This window comes from Apium graveolens, chromosome 1 (genome assembly GCF_009905375.1).
Source record: "Apium graveolens cultivar Ventura chromosome 1, ASM990537v1, whole genome shotgun sequence".
Lineage (NCBI taxonomy): Eukaryota > Viridiplantae > Streptophyta > Magnoliopsida > Apiales > Apiaceae > Apium > Apium graveolens.
In genome coordinates, this window is record NC_133647.1 from 188,032,877 (window position 1) to 188,049,361 (window position 16,485).

Below are 16,485 nucleotides of genomic sequence, written 5' to 3' on the forward strand. Positions count from 1 at the left end.
AATAAAGATAATTAAAGACTTTAATTGTATATAAAGTATGATAAATATTTTTAATTATTTTTAATTTTTATAATATTCTAATAATTAAAAATAATATATTAAATAGTTATTTAATTTTAATATTATACATAAGTTTGATTATTTGATTATTATTGTATATACATGTAATTTTGATTAATTCTGTGAATGTTTTTTGACTTATGATTTATGAATTGTTTTATAATTCAAAAATAAATAAAAAATAATTAGATGTATTCGAATAAAGATATTCATTTCTCAAAGTAACATATTTTTTTGGCATATACTTTCAATTCAATGCGATGAGGAAAAAAATTGGAAAGAATCAAGAAAGTATTTAACAAATATAATATTCAAACTCAAATATAAAAAGAAAATAAACTTATATGGGGGAGAATTCAAATACCTGGGGCAGAATACTCAAAACAGGTGCATTATAGTGCAACGCAAATATACGAGTGTAAATTTTGAAATTGTGGGTGTTACAAAATCTTTGGTGTTGGTCATGAACCTAAGGGTGATAAGAAAATGTGGGTGTAGTTAACATAATTTTGCGTGCAAATAAATTTGGGTGTAATTTTAAATCTTTGGGTTTTGTTAATCGTGTGTGTAAGGCATGGACTTAAGGGTGCCTTTGAATAGAGTTTCGCAATTTACACCATACTTGAATTGGAACTTAAATGTTGTTGTTTACGCCCCCATTTTGTGATCACCCCAAAATTCATGATTGACACAACTGTTCACTACACATACAGTTTCACAATCTACGCTCTAAGTTTAGTTGCATCCCAAATTATTTTATTTGTATTTTTGTTACTTAACATGTGCTTTACATGCATATAAAGTCTCATGGTTTGGTGAATGCATATTCCATTGTATGAAGTCTTTTTGTAATCTAGCTGATTATGAGTAATTAAGTTCATGCACCTCATACTATAGGTCGCAACTTCAATGATCCTGGTCTTAAAGAGATCGTAGTTTTTATTTTATTGACATGCCATCACATTTTTTATATAATAAAACTATGTTTAGTAAATTTCGTCCATATATTCTCAAAACTTATAATTTTCTACACCTGAATAAAAAACAAAGAAATCTGGTATAATAAAATTTTTATTATCAATCTATATAGAAATATTACAAACACTTTCTTTAATATGACGGAAATGAGAAAATAAATTATTTATATAAATGTAATAACTTTATTTTATTATAACTGAGATTTAATGATATATGAGTAGAGCACCGACTTTAAATTGCTTTGAAGTGTAAGTTCATCATGTTAACATATATAATGATATTATATTATTGGATAGTTTCATTATTATAATAATTTCCTTGTTAGGATATTTTCCTTTATTATGTATGGTTGTTGGCTATATAAGCCCCTTTTGTATTATAATCAAGAACAAGTCATATTATAATAAAATCTTACTTTTCTCTCTTCTCTTCATATTTTATCATGGTATAAAGAGCTATGGTTCGATCCGGGATATGTTGATGTTGAGTTATCGGGTTGGGTTTCACGTGTTGGGTTTAAAACATGTGTTCTAATTATTGTTTCTTCACATCTTCTTCTTATTCAAATCGGTTATTTTCTTTTTTTGTTGGATGATTTTGAGTTTTAATCATGACTATTTTTTTTCTTCGATTTGTTTTGATTTCTCGTGGGTCATACAACTTTTCTGCTGGTCTTGGTGGGAACTTTCGTATAATTTTTCTGCTGGTTTTGGTTAGGACTCTAATACATACTCTCGGTCTCGCTTCGATGATATTGAGTCCTTGATAATATTGTTTTTTCTCTTTTTTTCCCTCTCATCTTCCTTTCCTTTTCTCGTGTTGATGATGGGGATAACCCTGGGCACATTTGTATACTTCTCCACTTTTTGTTTTATTTTATCTGGTGCTCTAGGCACATTGGCCCTTCGCGGGATTGGTGTAGGTTATTTGGTGCTCTAGGCACATTGGTTTAGTATATTTGGTACTCTAGGCACATTGGCCCTGCAAGAGATTGTTTAGTTTATTTGGTGCTATAAGCACATTGGCCCTTTGAGAGATTGGTTTAGTTTATTTGGTGCTCTAGGCATATTGGCCCGTCACGGGGATTGGTTTAGTTATTTGGTGATCTAGGCACCTTGGTTTAGTTTATCCAGTGTTCTAGACACACTGGCCCTTTGCGGAATTTGATTAGATTTGGATACAATTTGAATTGAGATACAGTTTGGTTAAGGATTGAATACAGTTTGTTGACTTGGATTCAGTTATTTGGAGTTTGTATTGGGTTGATTATGGAGTTTGTTTTTGGATTAGAATTCAGTTTCGCATACAGTTTTGGTATTGTTTTCGATGGTTGCAGATTTGTTACTTTGGTGATTTGATTGTTTTGTTTTCTCTTGGGTTGCTGCGTCTTTGGACGATTTCTCTTTTGTGTTCTCCTTTATTGTTGCGTCTTTGGATTCATTTGGAAGTTTTTGGTTTGTTTGGATTCGTAACTCTATTTTTGGATTTGTTTGGATGCTCTTGAATCTGGTGTTGCAGCTTTGGATTTATTTGGTTATGTGCCTCCGTCTCTTGGTTGGAAAACTCCCGATTAAACATCGTGAGTTTGACAGGGGATGTTAACATATATAATGATATTAAATTATTATAATAATTTTTTTGTTAGGATATTTTCCTTTATTATGTATGGTTGTTGGCTATATAAGCCCCTTTCTATTGTAATCAAGAACAGGTCATATTATAATAAAATCTTACTTTTCTCTCTTCTCTTCATATTTTATCACATCATACACAACATGCATCTCATACAACATAGAACTGACTTGCAATTATAAATTTATATATATAAACCCAAAAGTACATAACTAATATACCCAAATCATTAAATAATATTCAACTTTGAAGTTTAATTTTATTGTGATTAAATTTGAATTGTTAACTAACCGAGTTTAAAATCATGTTTTATGTTCATTTATAAATAAGATGATTTCAAATTAATTTAGTATGATCATAAACGAACCATTTGCGAGCACATGCTTAATATAGACTAATTATGTGAAGCAGTACAATTTGTCAAAAACCATGGCTCAGCCCATGTTAAAGTTGTTCGTACTTTTCAAATGAATAATTAAGCCCACAAACTACCTCCCCCCTAAATATTCTTAAATTAACGTACATAATCAAGTGATCATCTTTCATCACCGAAACAACATTTGTGTAGTCTCATCGTTTGCCTGATAAACAATTTATTACATTTGTCTATAAGTTCAATCATGCTTCTTCTTTTCTTCAATTACTGTATATTTTTCCATTTTAATTAAATTTACTGTATGTCTTACATGTTTATCTGCATTTGTTTTTTTTGGAAATGAAAAATTATATAGAAGTTTACTTTATGGCCTAAAAAATTGTTGATATTCTTGGATGAATTTGATTTTCTTTAAAATTATTTATATTTTAATAAATATCTAACATTTATATTCATGTGTTGCCCCCATAGTTCTTTTATTTATACATAAATTTTTGATTTATTCATTTTTATTACCGTCATTTGATTACAATCCTTCAAAACCTTGGATGACCAAGAATTGCTTATTTGTGTAAATTTTAAAAACTGAACAAATTTTATAACAGATTCAACTAAGTAATAATATGCAAAAGAACAAGTCTTGGATGACTGAGGGTTCTTGATTGTGAGTGCATGGCCAAACAGTAAAAATCTCTTACCTTTTAAAAATTTAATTTGATTTGTCATAATCCAGAAGGGGTATGTCCATTCGGAAATATTTATATGTGTGCACACATATGTTTAGTATTGAAATTGGTAACACTAAATTTACATGAATTTGGATACTTCGATATATTGTCAATTATTAACGAATAAAATTACATGAATTAGCAGTTTTTTTTATTATAATTGGTAGAAGAATATGTAATTATAGATTTATAAACATGAATGATTAAGCACTTAAATATTTATAAAACTGATTTGTGCACTTAGAATTAGCTTTATGTTTGTTTGATAAGCTTGTTTCTACTCACTACTTTGTTACTACAAGTGCTCACAAATGTTATTTGTCAAGAAGAAATTAGAAGGAATGAAAAGGTTATTGTCTCGGAGAGAAGGAAAGGATGTACTAATAGTTCCTTCATTGGTGATTTTATGTATCAAGGCAGCCCGTTGACACTGTCGAATATCTGGGGGATTTTGGGGCAACCAACCCAAAGCTTTTAGTTAAATTTTATCATATTATATTATTGTCAAGTTAAAGTATATTGAGGACTCCACTGAGGTAAGAGAGTATTGTCTGAAGGTCAATTCCCTTAAACAAAAAGTTTCGGTTGACTATTTTGTATTTTTCTTAGTTTTATTTAGTAGGGAAGAAACCTAAGTCTAATAACAGATCATATGTGGGAACATTTCAACAAGAAATATTTCGGCTAGAAGAGCTTAAACCAAATGGTTCATAAGTTGAAGAGCAGAACTTTAACATTCAGTTGGAAACAACGGTATGAGGTCATCTTCATTTGTTTTAATATTTAACAACATATTTTTGTTGGGTAATTGGACAAAGTATGAAATGATAAATATTAACAAAATGTGTTACCAAATATAAAATTACTTTTTGAGAACGGAAACAGCTGTGACTTGTGAATCCATGATCAAATTCTCACCGGTACAAAATCTATTAATCGAATAACATGATATATAATTTCATATATGCATATAAACATTCATGTTACTGTTCAAATTCGTGATCATCTGTTATAGTAAATTTTAGTAAAACTGATGAGTTTTTTTTATAATTATTTTTCTTTAATTGTTGGAAAAAGTTTGGTGAAAAATTACTAGCAAAGAATTATATAACCAAGTACATTATACTATATATTTCTACTTCTTTTCTGGTATATCCCTTCAACCCCTCATTCCGGCTCTTTTTTCATAAATATTATATAAAACTATATACATGTGTACGAGGATGAGACATTTTAACTTCAACTTTATCTGGGTTAACTTAAACTTTATCGAAGATGGCCATGAACAATGTAAAAGGACTGTTATTTTGGGCAAGTTTGGGGAGGCACACCATTTTCATATCATAAGAAATAGGTAAGTGTAGTCATGCTCTTATTAAGATCTAAGCATTTTATTCAAAATATTATATTCATATTTTATTTTCTCTCTCAAAAGAACTATCATACACAACCAAAGTGAGTATTTACTGTTTAATGCCCTTGAAAAAATGAGGATATGATATAGAATACTAAGTAAATGTACATAACTTTTATCTTAACCCAAAAACATATTTTAAGCCAAAAATATCATTTCCAAGTCGCCGCACCATGGGGAGCCTAATCCGCACCCTGGTGCAAAAACCCATGCACGTACTACCTTCTGGACCTCCAAACTTGATCTTCACCGTTCAGAATTTAGATACATGAGATAAGAAGATGCTTTCCAAATAATGTTGAACCTTGCTCCCCGCATGTAGTAAGACTAAATCTCAAGTTTGCTTCCTTTGTAGAGATTCCATCACTTCTTCTATCGCGACTAAACAACTATTAGTATTACTATTTCGAATGCTTCCTTGAAGGAGATAAACTTATCCTCCTCCAGCGAGAGTGTATACCCTACTACATTAACCTGCCCGTAGTATTTCAAAGGTTTATCTGAACCAAGCTTTTGAACCTGTTCGTATTCCTATTTTGGCATAGCTGAAGCCAAACTTTCCTCGAACTGTTGTTGTTCGTGTGCCTAAATATTTTCTTCCTTAAAAGTTTCATACTCATGTTCATCATCCTCATGAATATCAACATGATCTTCCGATTGACCACGACTAGAACCTGGATGATCCCTAGATTCTATCTCAACCACCTGAGACTTAGAAGTCCCAATGTCATTATCTCCGTTCACTTTAATGTTCGGAGAAGCTACAATGATATTTTCATCAAACGTAACATCCCTACTGATTATAAACTTAAAATCATCAATAGACCAAAGACGATAACCTTTTACACCTGTTGCATACCCCAAGATTATAGCCTTCTTGGCCTTCACATCAAATTTTCCCCTTCAACATGAGAGTAGGCCGTGCAACTGAAAATTCTAAGTCTCCCATAATCTGCATGCTTACCAGACGATACCTTGTAAGGTATATCTCCATCTAGAGATACATGAGGTGATCGATTGACAACATAGCGAGTTGTATTAATTGACTTCACCCACCATTCTTTACCCAAACCAGTATAGGATCGCATACACATTGATTTTCCCCCAATGTGCAATTAAGCCTTTTCGCAACCCTATTCTGTTGTGGTATTTTCCTTACTGTCTAGTGTCTAACAATGCTTTACTGATCATAAAACTCCTTGAAAGAACCAATTGTATACTTTGTATCGTTATCAGATCTCAATGTCTTCAACTTTTTACCAGTTCTGTTCTCAACCATTATTTTTCACTTCTTGAATATATTGAATACCTCATTCTTATGTTTCATGAAATACACCTAAACATACCTAAAATAATCATCAACAAAAATTACAAATACCTCGAGCCTCCCTTGAAAGTAACTGGAGTCGGACCCCAAATATTTGTATGAACATAGTCTAATATACCCCTGCTTTTGTGTTTGCTCTTTAAATCTGAACCCGGTGTGCTTTACCATACACGCAATGCTTGCAAAAATCCATGCAAGCCTTTTTCATGTTCTTCAACAAGCACTCTTCACCAAGATAATTTTGACCTTTTCTCCGACATATGCCCAAGCCGCCTATGCCATAACCGAGTGCATTCACATGGGTCTCCACCACTACTAGTAGCTGCTACAACTGTACTTTTAGTTACTGTTATATCCAAAAGAGAATAAATATTTCCTTGAGAAATACCTTTCATCACTACCAACGAACCACGAACAACTTTCATCTCACCATTATGTGTAACAATTTTACACCCACCAGAATCCAAAGCACTAACATAAATAAGGTTTTTCTTCAATTCAGGGGCATGTCTCACATCTGTCAACGTTCTTACCATTCTATTATACATTCTAATCCTTATAGAACCAAGTCCCACCGTGTCACAATCATGGTTTTTTCTCATCAATACGATTCCTCTTTTGACGTCTCTATAAGTTGTAAACCATTTTCGATTCAGACACATATGGGAAGAACAACCAGAGTTGAGAATCCATCTATCAGTGATTTCTCCTTCATATGGACAGAAAAATAATCATCACTTCCCCTTCTTCCGAAGTATATCCAACCTCTTCTTTCTCATGTGCTTTTTCCGGTATCTGCGTTGTTCTTGTTCTTCTTCCAAGCAACCCTTTTATTAGAATAATTTGCTCTGTAATGCCCAGGCTTACCACACTTGAAACACTTACCTTCTGTAGGAGGTCTAGATTTTGATTTAGACTTTCCTCTCCCGCCTTTTCCTCGGTCATTATTTTTTACCCCTTATAAAAAATCCATGTGCCTGCTCATTATTCCCACTGGTAGTCATACCACTAGTTGCAATCTTGCGAATATCATTCACTATAAGTGAACTTCTAGTCCCCTCTATCATAAGAGTATCATCCATAAGCATTAATGTCTGTACCAGGTTCTCATATGACTTTGGCAATGAAAAAAGTAATAAAAGTGCCTGATCTTCATTACCTACCTCCACATCAATGTCTTTCAAATATGATATGCACCTATCAAACTTGTTGATGTACTCCCGGATATATGACCTTTCCTCCATCCTGCAAGAATATAGTCTCGACTTCAAATAGATCCGATTTGTTAGAGTCTTCATCATGAAGGGGACTCCAACTTTGTCCAAACAGCCACAGCCGTTTGCTCACCATCAACCAAGAATACAACATCTCTCTCAAGGCATAACATGATTGAAACCCTTTACTTCGAGATCTAATTCTTTTCAGTGTTCATCCGATATATCCTTGCTCTTCTTTGTCTTACCCGATAAAACTTTGTGTAACTTTTCCGAGATCAACAAATTCTTCATCTTTCATCCAATAGGAAAAAATCATTCTTCCCATTGAATTTCTCTATCTCATACTTCCCAACTTTAACTACACCGCCTGTATAAGTTATACCTAACTTGTTTCACAACTAGTCTCTCTCAGGAATTTCCCCAAAAACCTTGTGTGCACCACACAAGACACAACCCAAAAACACTTTGGAGCTTTACCACCAAAATCTGATTCTGGTTCTGATGCCAATTGATAGGTCCCAAATCAGGGACAACTTTTTATGCAACGAAATAACGCACCAATTGGAGCTTCACCACCCATATCTGATTCTAGCTCGGATGCCAATTGATAGGTCCCAAACCAGGGATAACCCTTGACGCAACAAAATAACGCATCTAAAGAAACTTATTATGTAGAACTCACGTTGAGTTCCACTACCACAAGTTATAAACTATAACACAATCAATAGTAAAAGTATAATAAAGAACACAAAGAAGAAGATATTTTTGTTGGCCAAGTGAAAAAGCCTTTTTCTTTTGTATATATTGATTTTTTCAGTATACAATATAATACACACCATGAAAAAACCTAGCTAATTTACTATTGTTTACATATAATAATAACCATGATTCCGGTTTAAGACTTAACCCAAAATACCTTTTGAGCAAAAAATACCCGGTCCAAGTCGTCGCACCACGGGAAACCTAATCCGCACCCTGGTGTAAAAACCCCTGCACGTACAGGGAGATCCGACCGTTGGAACTCCGGCAAACAAAAAAACAAAACAGCTAATTTGACTAGAAAATCTACAAATTTTTACACTAGCATCATAAACTAGCCCAACCTTAACCTCATGGCTCTTAACTTTTGTATTATAAATTTTTTATTTCATTTGAAAACTTTTAAAATGTAAAAAAATAAGAGGGGTATAGAAGATAATATAAAAAATGAATGAAACACAACATTGTTGTTTATTTTGATTTGGTACATTCTGGGTCTATATTACAAGGTCCACTTAGACTTAGTTTTTTAAGTACCTAAATTTAGTGAACAGATTTAGAAACATATCCAGACAATATTCATGAATAAGAGAGTCTTAGCCCAACTAAGAACCCACTCAAAAGCCCGATTGTTTAAGTAATTGTGTCACTTGCTCAAAACAACCTAATTGTTAGCCCAAAAATTGGCTTATGTATCCTCAGCCCAAGTGAATGACTGCGGACGAAAATTTTGAAAATGCCCTAGTGAAGGCCTTTTTTTAACGAAATAGAACTTATTACTCACCTTTAACCGGTAAAAGATATATTAAACTGGTTTCGGTAAGCAACAAATAGCAAAGCAATTAAAAAAAGAGCAATGTTATATAATTTAAAATTAATTTTAATTTATTTTTTCCAAATAAGATGTGTCATTTTTTTACGAGTGACCCATTTCATTTTTGAAAAAATAATCAATAGTACGATAACAAGTTAGTATCAACCCTTTTCACGATTTTAGCATTTCCATTTAAAAAAATATCGAAAACAATTATCATACAGCTGTTCGCTGATTTTGCATCCAACCTGTTAATTGCTGAATCAAGGAACATTTTTATTTATAATACTGTAACTTCGTATTTTTTTTAATTCTAAGAAAGAATCACAAATTAAGGAGAATCGGATTTACTATATATGATACAATGACTTTAATCTTCGTATATGGATTACAATTTACAACCTCATCGACACAATTTTATCATTTTGTGGTTAATTAGAAACAAATTGAAGTAAGAAAACATGTAAAACAAATCGGAAAGTCTATTACACAAATAGAGATTACCTATCAGCTAGGCTATATGCATAAAGCAACTTATATTAGAGTGGTAAGCCAACGCCACGTATTGACGTGTCATGTGTGTATGCACACGTTCGGCATTTAGGGTTCGCCTATATTTGTATTACTGCAATTCTTCGTTATCCTGGAAAATTATACTTCGTGTTTTGTATTATAATTTGTAATGAAAAATTCGTATTACCAACTAGTATCTGTAGGTTATAGTCTGTAATAGTGCACCGACATATTCTCTGCTACGTTAATTAAGTGAGCCTCTACAGTAAAGATAGGTTACATGATGCGTACGTAGCATTCAGAATTCAAATTACGTACGTACTACATAGCTGTAGCTGGCTATGCCATGAGTGTGTATAAATTTGTAAATTATTATATGCATCGTGTATGTATGTACATAAATGTATGATGCAGGAAGGGTAGAGGTATGTCTAATCCGAGTACCAGAAATAGATATGAAACAAGAGCAAGTGTAGATGAGATGTTTGGTCCAGATCCGTTAATAATCAAACTGCATGCATGGATCATATAAAAGCAACATGTACTGTTTGTGTGTGTGGCTAGATTCCAGGAAGCCATGCATGGATGATTGTGAGTTCTCAATAATGTTCTCCATTTTGAAATAACAGGTTAAACTGTATATATAACGAAGAACACATTGTTGATGTCGTCTGTGCGACTATGTAGAGTGCCTGAATTAGGATTTTAGAATAACCAGAACTAAATATATTTCATATCAAATTTTCTGTATAAGAGGAGGTTCAAAATATGAACTTATTTATAAAGCATTGTGAGATGGTTCAAGTGCTTATGACTTATTACTTATAATTGAGAGTTTCGATTCTAGTTCACCCAGAAATTTATTGTTAGATAGATCTCTCATATTCTGCCAATCAGGAGTAGGTTAAACTTATATAGACCTATATATTTCTTTTAGTTGTACTCTTATTATGTTATGTCTAGATAGATATATAGACACAATTGAACTCTTATATGTGTTTATAATTGGTGCATGGATCATGGACTGAGTACCAGTAAAAGAAGAACAGGTACTAAGATGATCAGAAGGTGCTGAGGGTGTAGGGGGAGGGAAAGTGACCTTGGGAAGAGGGTTTTACACAGACAAAGGAAGTTGTAGAAATCAAGAGTTAAGACTAGGTTATATCCATGTTTGGCAATTTCAAAAGAGTAGTCGCATCCCATCAATTAAAAGCCAAATTACAAAACCCTACTCTGCCTACTTTAATTTCCTTCTTTTCTTTGCCTCAGATCTCACTCTGATTTTGATTGCGACCTCTCCATTTCAGCATGTGTCAGCTCTCAGCTTTCTCTCTTTAAAATGACACCCACAGGATTTAATGGTGCATTATCAATTGATTCATTTTCCACACCCTTTCCATTTAATATATTTTTTTTCGTCCATTTATTTATATCACTTCCTACTTCACCATTTATATATTATTCAAGCCCTAATTAATTATTCGTTCATTTTTTTCACATATTTTCAAGAACATTGAAAACATAGGCCCCGTTTACATAATACGATTTTAATCCGGTTAACAACACTGACAATGATGTTCTATCGTATCACTTTTTGTATTTAAATTTTATTTTCATTCCTCTTAACCAGGTTAAAATTTTGTGATTCAAATAGTCATATATATTGTTGATATTAGAGAAAAATGGGCCTGAGATCATCCTCACTAGAAATTCATATCGTTTCGTATACTTTCGTGTCGTATATTTTCTTATTTCGTATATTGAAAAACAAACATATATACAACACATTTAACATTCGTGTACGAAAGGATAAAACACATTTCCATAACCAGTCGTTTTGTGTACATATCATGTATAAAAATAAATAAATAAATAAATATATTATATTTTAGATATAATTTTACATATATGTTTGTTAAAAATATATACATTTACATATATTGGTATAATTATATATAAAAGTTCTATGGAGACCACGTTTTCATCGGAAACCTTGAAGATCACATATGTTCTGCAATCAAAACACTATAAAATATATTATTTTGTGAAGTATGTTTTACGAGTATCACTAATTCATTAAAATTATTGAAGATCATTTAAGTTTAATACGTAGAATGTGTATGTTCTGCAAGCTGAATAAATGTTCTGTAAACTTAACATGTTTTGCAGAATAAAATATTTTTGTAATGTTTTACATGCAGTACATATATGATACTCAAGATTTTGAATAAAATAAGGATCTTTGTAGAGCATGATTCGCAAAATAATATGTTTTGCAATGTTTTATGCAATATTTAACTTGCAGAACATAAGTGGTCTCCAAGGTCTCCAAAAAAAGTGGTCTTCATAGAATTTAACCCATTATATATATATATATATATATTTATAAATATATATGAATTTTTAAGTAGATGATTCGTCGGGCTGTCAGAGCTATGTATATATATAATATTACAAAAATAGATATATTTATATAAACGAATATATAAATATCGTATAATTACTTTAATATTTATTAATAAATTTATTTATTTTATGTATTTTCGTGTCATGTCGCGTAGTCAAGGGTAAACACGTATCCGTATAAATTTCGTGTTTCATCCTGTCATGTACTTTCATGTTCGTGTACTGAAAAACCGAACACATATTCATTTATATCGTGTCGTTCTCATTCATTTTATCATTATGGTATACCAAATTGTCAGTTTTAATCATCACGTACATAATACTCTTATCTGAATTTTCACTTTTGAATAGAAGTTTAATACACACAAATATATACATATATACAAAAATTGAAAAAAAAGTTTGTTTTACTAAATATACATGAAGCATGTCAAAATTTAGGAAAAAAGTTAAACGACTTATATGTTTATGATTTGTTCGTGCGTGCCCTTGTATAACAAGATTTTCTAACAAAAAACATGAAGTTTGAGTTGCTTAAACCTTATATTAATATGATAGTAAGCTAGCCGATAATAACGACTAAAGCATGTAAAAATCAAATATATAGGCTAGCTGAAAAGTTCTTATAAAAGGAGTAAATTTAAACGATTGATGGGAGTAAGAGCTTAAATTAGGCGATCAGCCATGGTAGTTTTATACTATATATCTCACATACCTATATCTAAACACACAAAAACTACGTCCTTGCTGCGAGCTAGCTAGAAACACGGAACAGCACAAGATCATCATCTTTACTCTGAGAAATTTTATTGATGTGGTTTGTCTTTTGATCCACAGATCAAAGTATATATATAGCCATGCCACCCCTAGATTGTTGCTACCTAATCTAGACCCTTTTGTACTATGCTGTTTATTTTTTGTGCATGCAACATATCAAGTTCATTAAATTGATCAGAGAACTTATAATGTATAAGTCATGATTCAACTTTTGCACACATTGATAATATTATGAGGGAATAATAATCTCCTATGATTAGCCCTATGATTACAGTATATAAGTATCTTTTCGACTTGTTCGTAATAGATGCCATAACTTTCTGAAAATATCATCAGTTAACTGATTACGAGTCACATGAAGAAACAGGAATTAGGTCTTTATTTAACCTAATCCGAGTTGCACAGTACACAAAAGACGAAATATACATTTACTAATATTAAGGCAAGAACTAACCCTTTCATGTTTAGTCTAATGTACGAGTTTATGTGGTACAAGTACAACTATGTGATATTTTTTTGGCCTAATAAGTACAACTATGTAATTGATACTAAACAAATCAAGAAAGAGAGAAATGATCAAGCGAGTCTTGGCCTTATGCACAGAAAAGAGAAATGTGACGATCACGGCTTGCCAAACACGCACATCGCGACCCAACAATTAAACTTGATTACTATAAAAAAGTAGCAGGTAAGATTGTATGAAATATGAATGTATTAACTTGCATTCAACTGAGATATTATATAGTAGTGAATAGTGATCATTTCACACATCTATCCCTTTGCATTCTGACTTTAGCAAATAGTAAAAAAGAATCTAACAACAGTTTAACACTATTATAAAGCCCTAAGCTGAAAAATATATCTCTATGCGATTAATATTACAAGGTAAAGAAAACATATTTCTAACTAATCTCTGATCACCCAAATACGCACTAAAAATATTGGGATAGGCAGTTGTGATATTTTATAATTTGTACCTAAATTAATGACGTTAAAATTACTCCCTCCGTCCCGGCCAATTTTTTACATTTGGTTTGGGTAGGAGTTTAAGAAATATCTATAAAGTAGTGAAAAAGAGAAAGAAAAGTGGGTGAAGTGGTGAAGCCATTGATTTTTAATATATAAAAGGGAGATATTGGGGTAAAAGTAGTGTGAAAATGAAGGAAAAGTGGGAAAGTGGTGAGATCCATCGACTATTTTTGGTAAATTTTGAAATATAAAGGATTGGATGAGACAAGGGAGTAGCTAATTAGTTAAAAAGTACTCAAAGTTTGATTTGATTGCGCATTTAAATTACTACTACCTCCGTCCCATGGGGTTTTATATATTTACTATTTACACGTATTTCGAGACTTGTATAAAGTATAGTTTCATAATATTTTTTTAATTCAGAAAAAAAAATTAAAAAATATTATAGAGTTATGCTTTAAAAGAGTATTGAAAAGCGTGTATAAAATTCAATGGGATAGAGGGAGGAGTTCTTTTAAAAATCAATATTCCAAAGCCAATATTAGGACCTATTTAAAAGAATTTAAATTAAAATTAGGGTTTGATTCATCATTATTCTAGATCAGAGTAGAGATGCACAAAAAGCCTGGACCAGAAAATCTGGCCCGACCCGATCCGGTCAAAGCCCGTCAAGCCCGGCCCGGTCCCAGCCCGGGCTTAGGGCCTCGCCGGGCCCTATATTTTTAGGTAAAGCCCGGTCCGACCCAGTTAAAAGCCTAGGCTTCGGCCCGATTAAAAGCCCGAAAAAGCGCCGTTAAAATCTGCTTATTCTAATATATTTTTCCTATATATTTATGAATTCACACTTACTATAAATATAAATAATACTTTAAACACATATATATTTACATATTTGTGAATAATAATATTATTTATATACTTCATTGCATAAATAATGAAAGAAGATATAGTAAATACACTATATATATTTGGATAACAATGAATAAACATATTATTCAATAAGAACATCTCCAACCATGATCACCTGTTAGGTAAAAAGTTTAGGTGGCAGCATGAATTAAATATTAGTTAAAAAATATACCCCTCCAACCATCAGACCTGTAGCAATAATTTTAGATATCCTTCATCCCGTTTTTTATATTTATTGATCCTGTAACCATTAGCTAAAACATCCAGGTCAGCTTTGGTGTCTTATTTAAAACTTAACCTAGTATGTACATTAATATATACATATATTTATATTACCCTTAATACATGTATATATATATATATTAAAATTCTTATTTTATATTTAACTTTTTAAACTTTATTATATTTATTTTAATATACATTACATATTTGTATAAATACAAATAAATATAATATAATATAATATAATTATATATTTTATAATAGATATATAAGTAATGTTTATTAATTATGTTTGGTTATATTTAAATATGTTATTATATTTCAATGGTAATATATATTAAATTGCTATTATATTTAATATATTTTCATTGAATATAGTATTTATATTTTCACTTGTATTTAACTAAATATATACTAAATTTATTTTAACATGTAAAATTTTCATATATACATATATATATATATAGTAATGAAATAATTTTATTAAATATAGCTAACCATTATAGCTAATACCAGTGGAGTAAAAACTCTTACGCATTCAACAAATTTTTAGATAATGATCATTTAGCTAACCATTTTAGCTATTAGCCTTGGAGATACTCTAAACATGTTTATTTTTTTCCGAACTTAAATATTTTCAACAAAATAATGTTTTCATAAAATATTTGATGTAAAGTAATGTATGTAGTCTTCAGAATCTCTAATAAATCTTGATCCGATTTAAATTAGAAAAAACTCGGCCCGATCCGATCCAGCCCGAAAAAAAGTCCGATTAGGCCCGCCTCGAAGGCCCAAACAAGCTCTGACATTTTCGGAAAATCCGGCCCGATCCGGTAAAAGTCAAAGCCCGAAAAGTCCGATCCGGTCAAAATCCCGATTTTTTAAGGTCCGGTCAAAACTTTGACCTCAGTCCGGTGAGCCTTTTGTGCATCTATATATGTGAGAGTCCTTATTACAAGATCACGAGAAAATATGTCGAGTAACCCTAAATTACACATCTGAACACTAGATCAATCATCTAGGTTCGCTAGGTTTACTGAAGTAAAATTTTGTCCAGTCATGAAATCATAAGCAAAACATCACATAGGAAGTTGGGGTAAAAAATGGTCATGATGAAATATGAAACTTTGATATTGTTCTAATTAGAAAAGAACTTGTTACTTAAATTTGCTTAAGTATTAACATAGTTTTCACTGAGATCTTAAAAGTTTTAAATATTAGTTTGCTACATACTCTTGGTTCAAAAGAAAGCTTTTTTTTTTGTCTAATTAAATGAAGTAAAATGTTGAAAGTATTGTACTATATATTCAATTAAGAAATCATTTTAAAACGAAGTTCATAATTTCAGGTGAGTTATTGATTAATTAATTAATTTATACGAGTA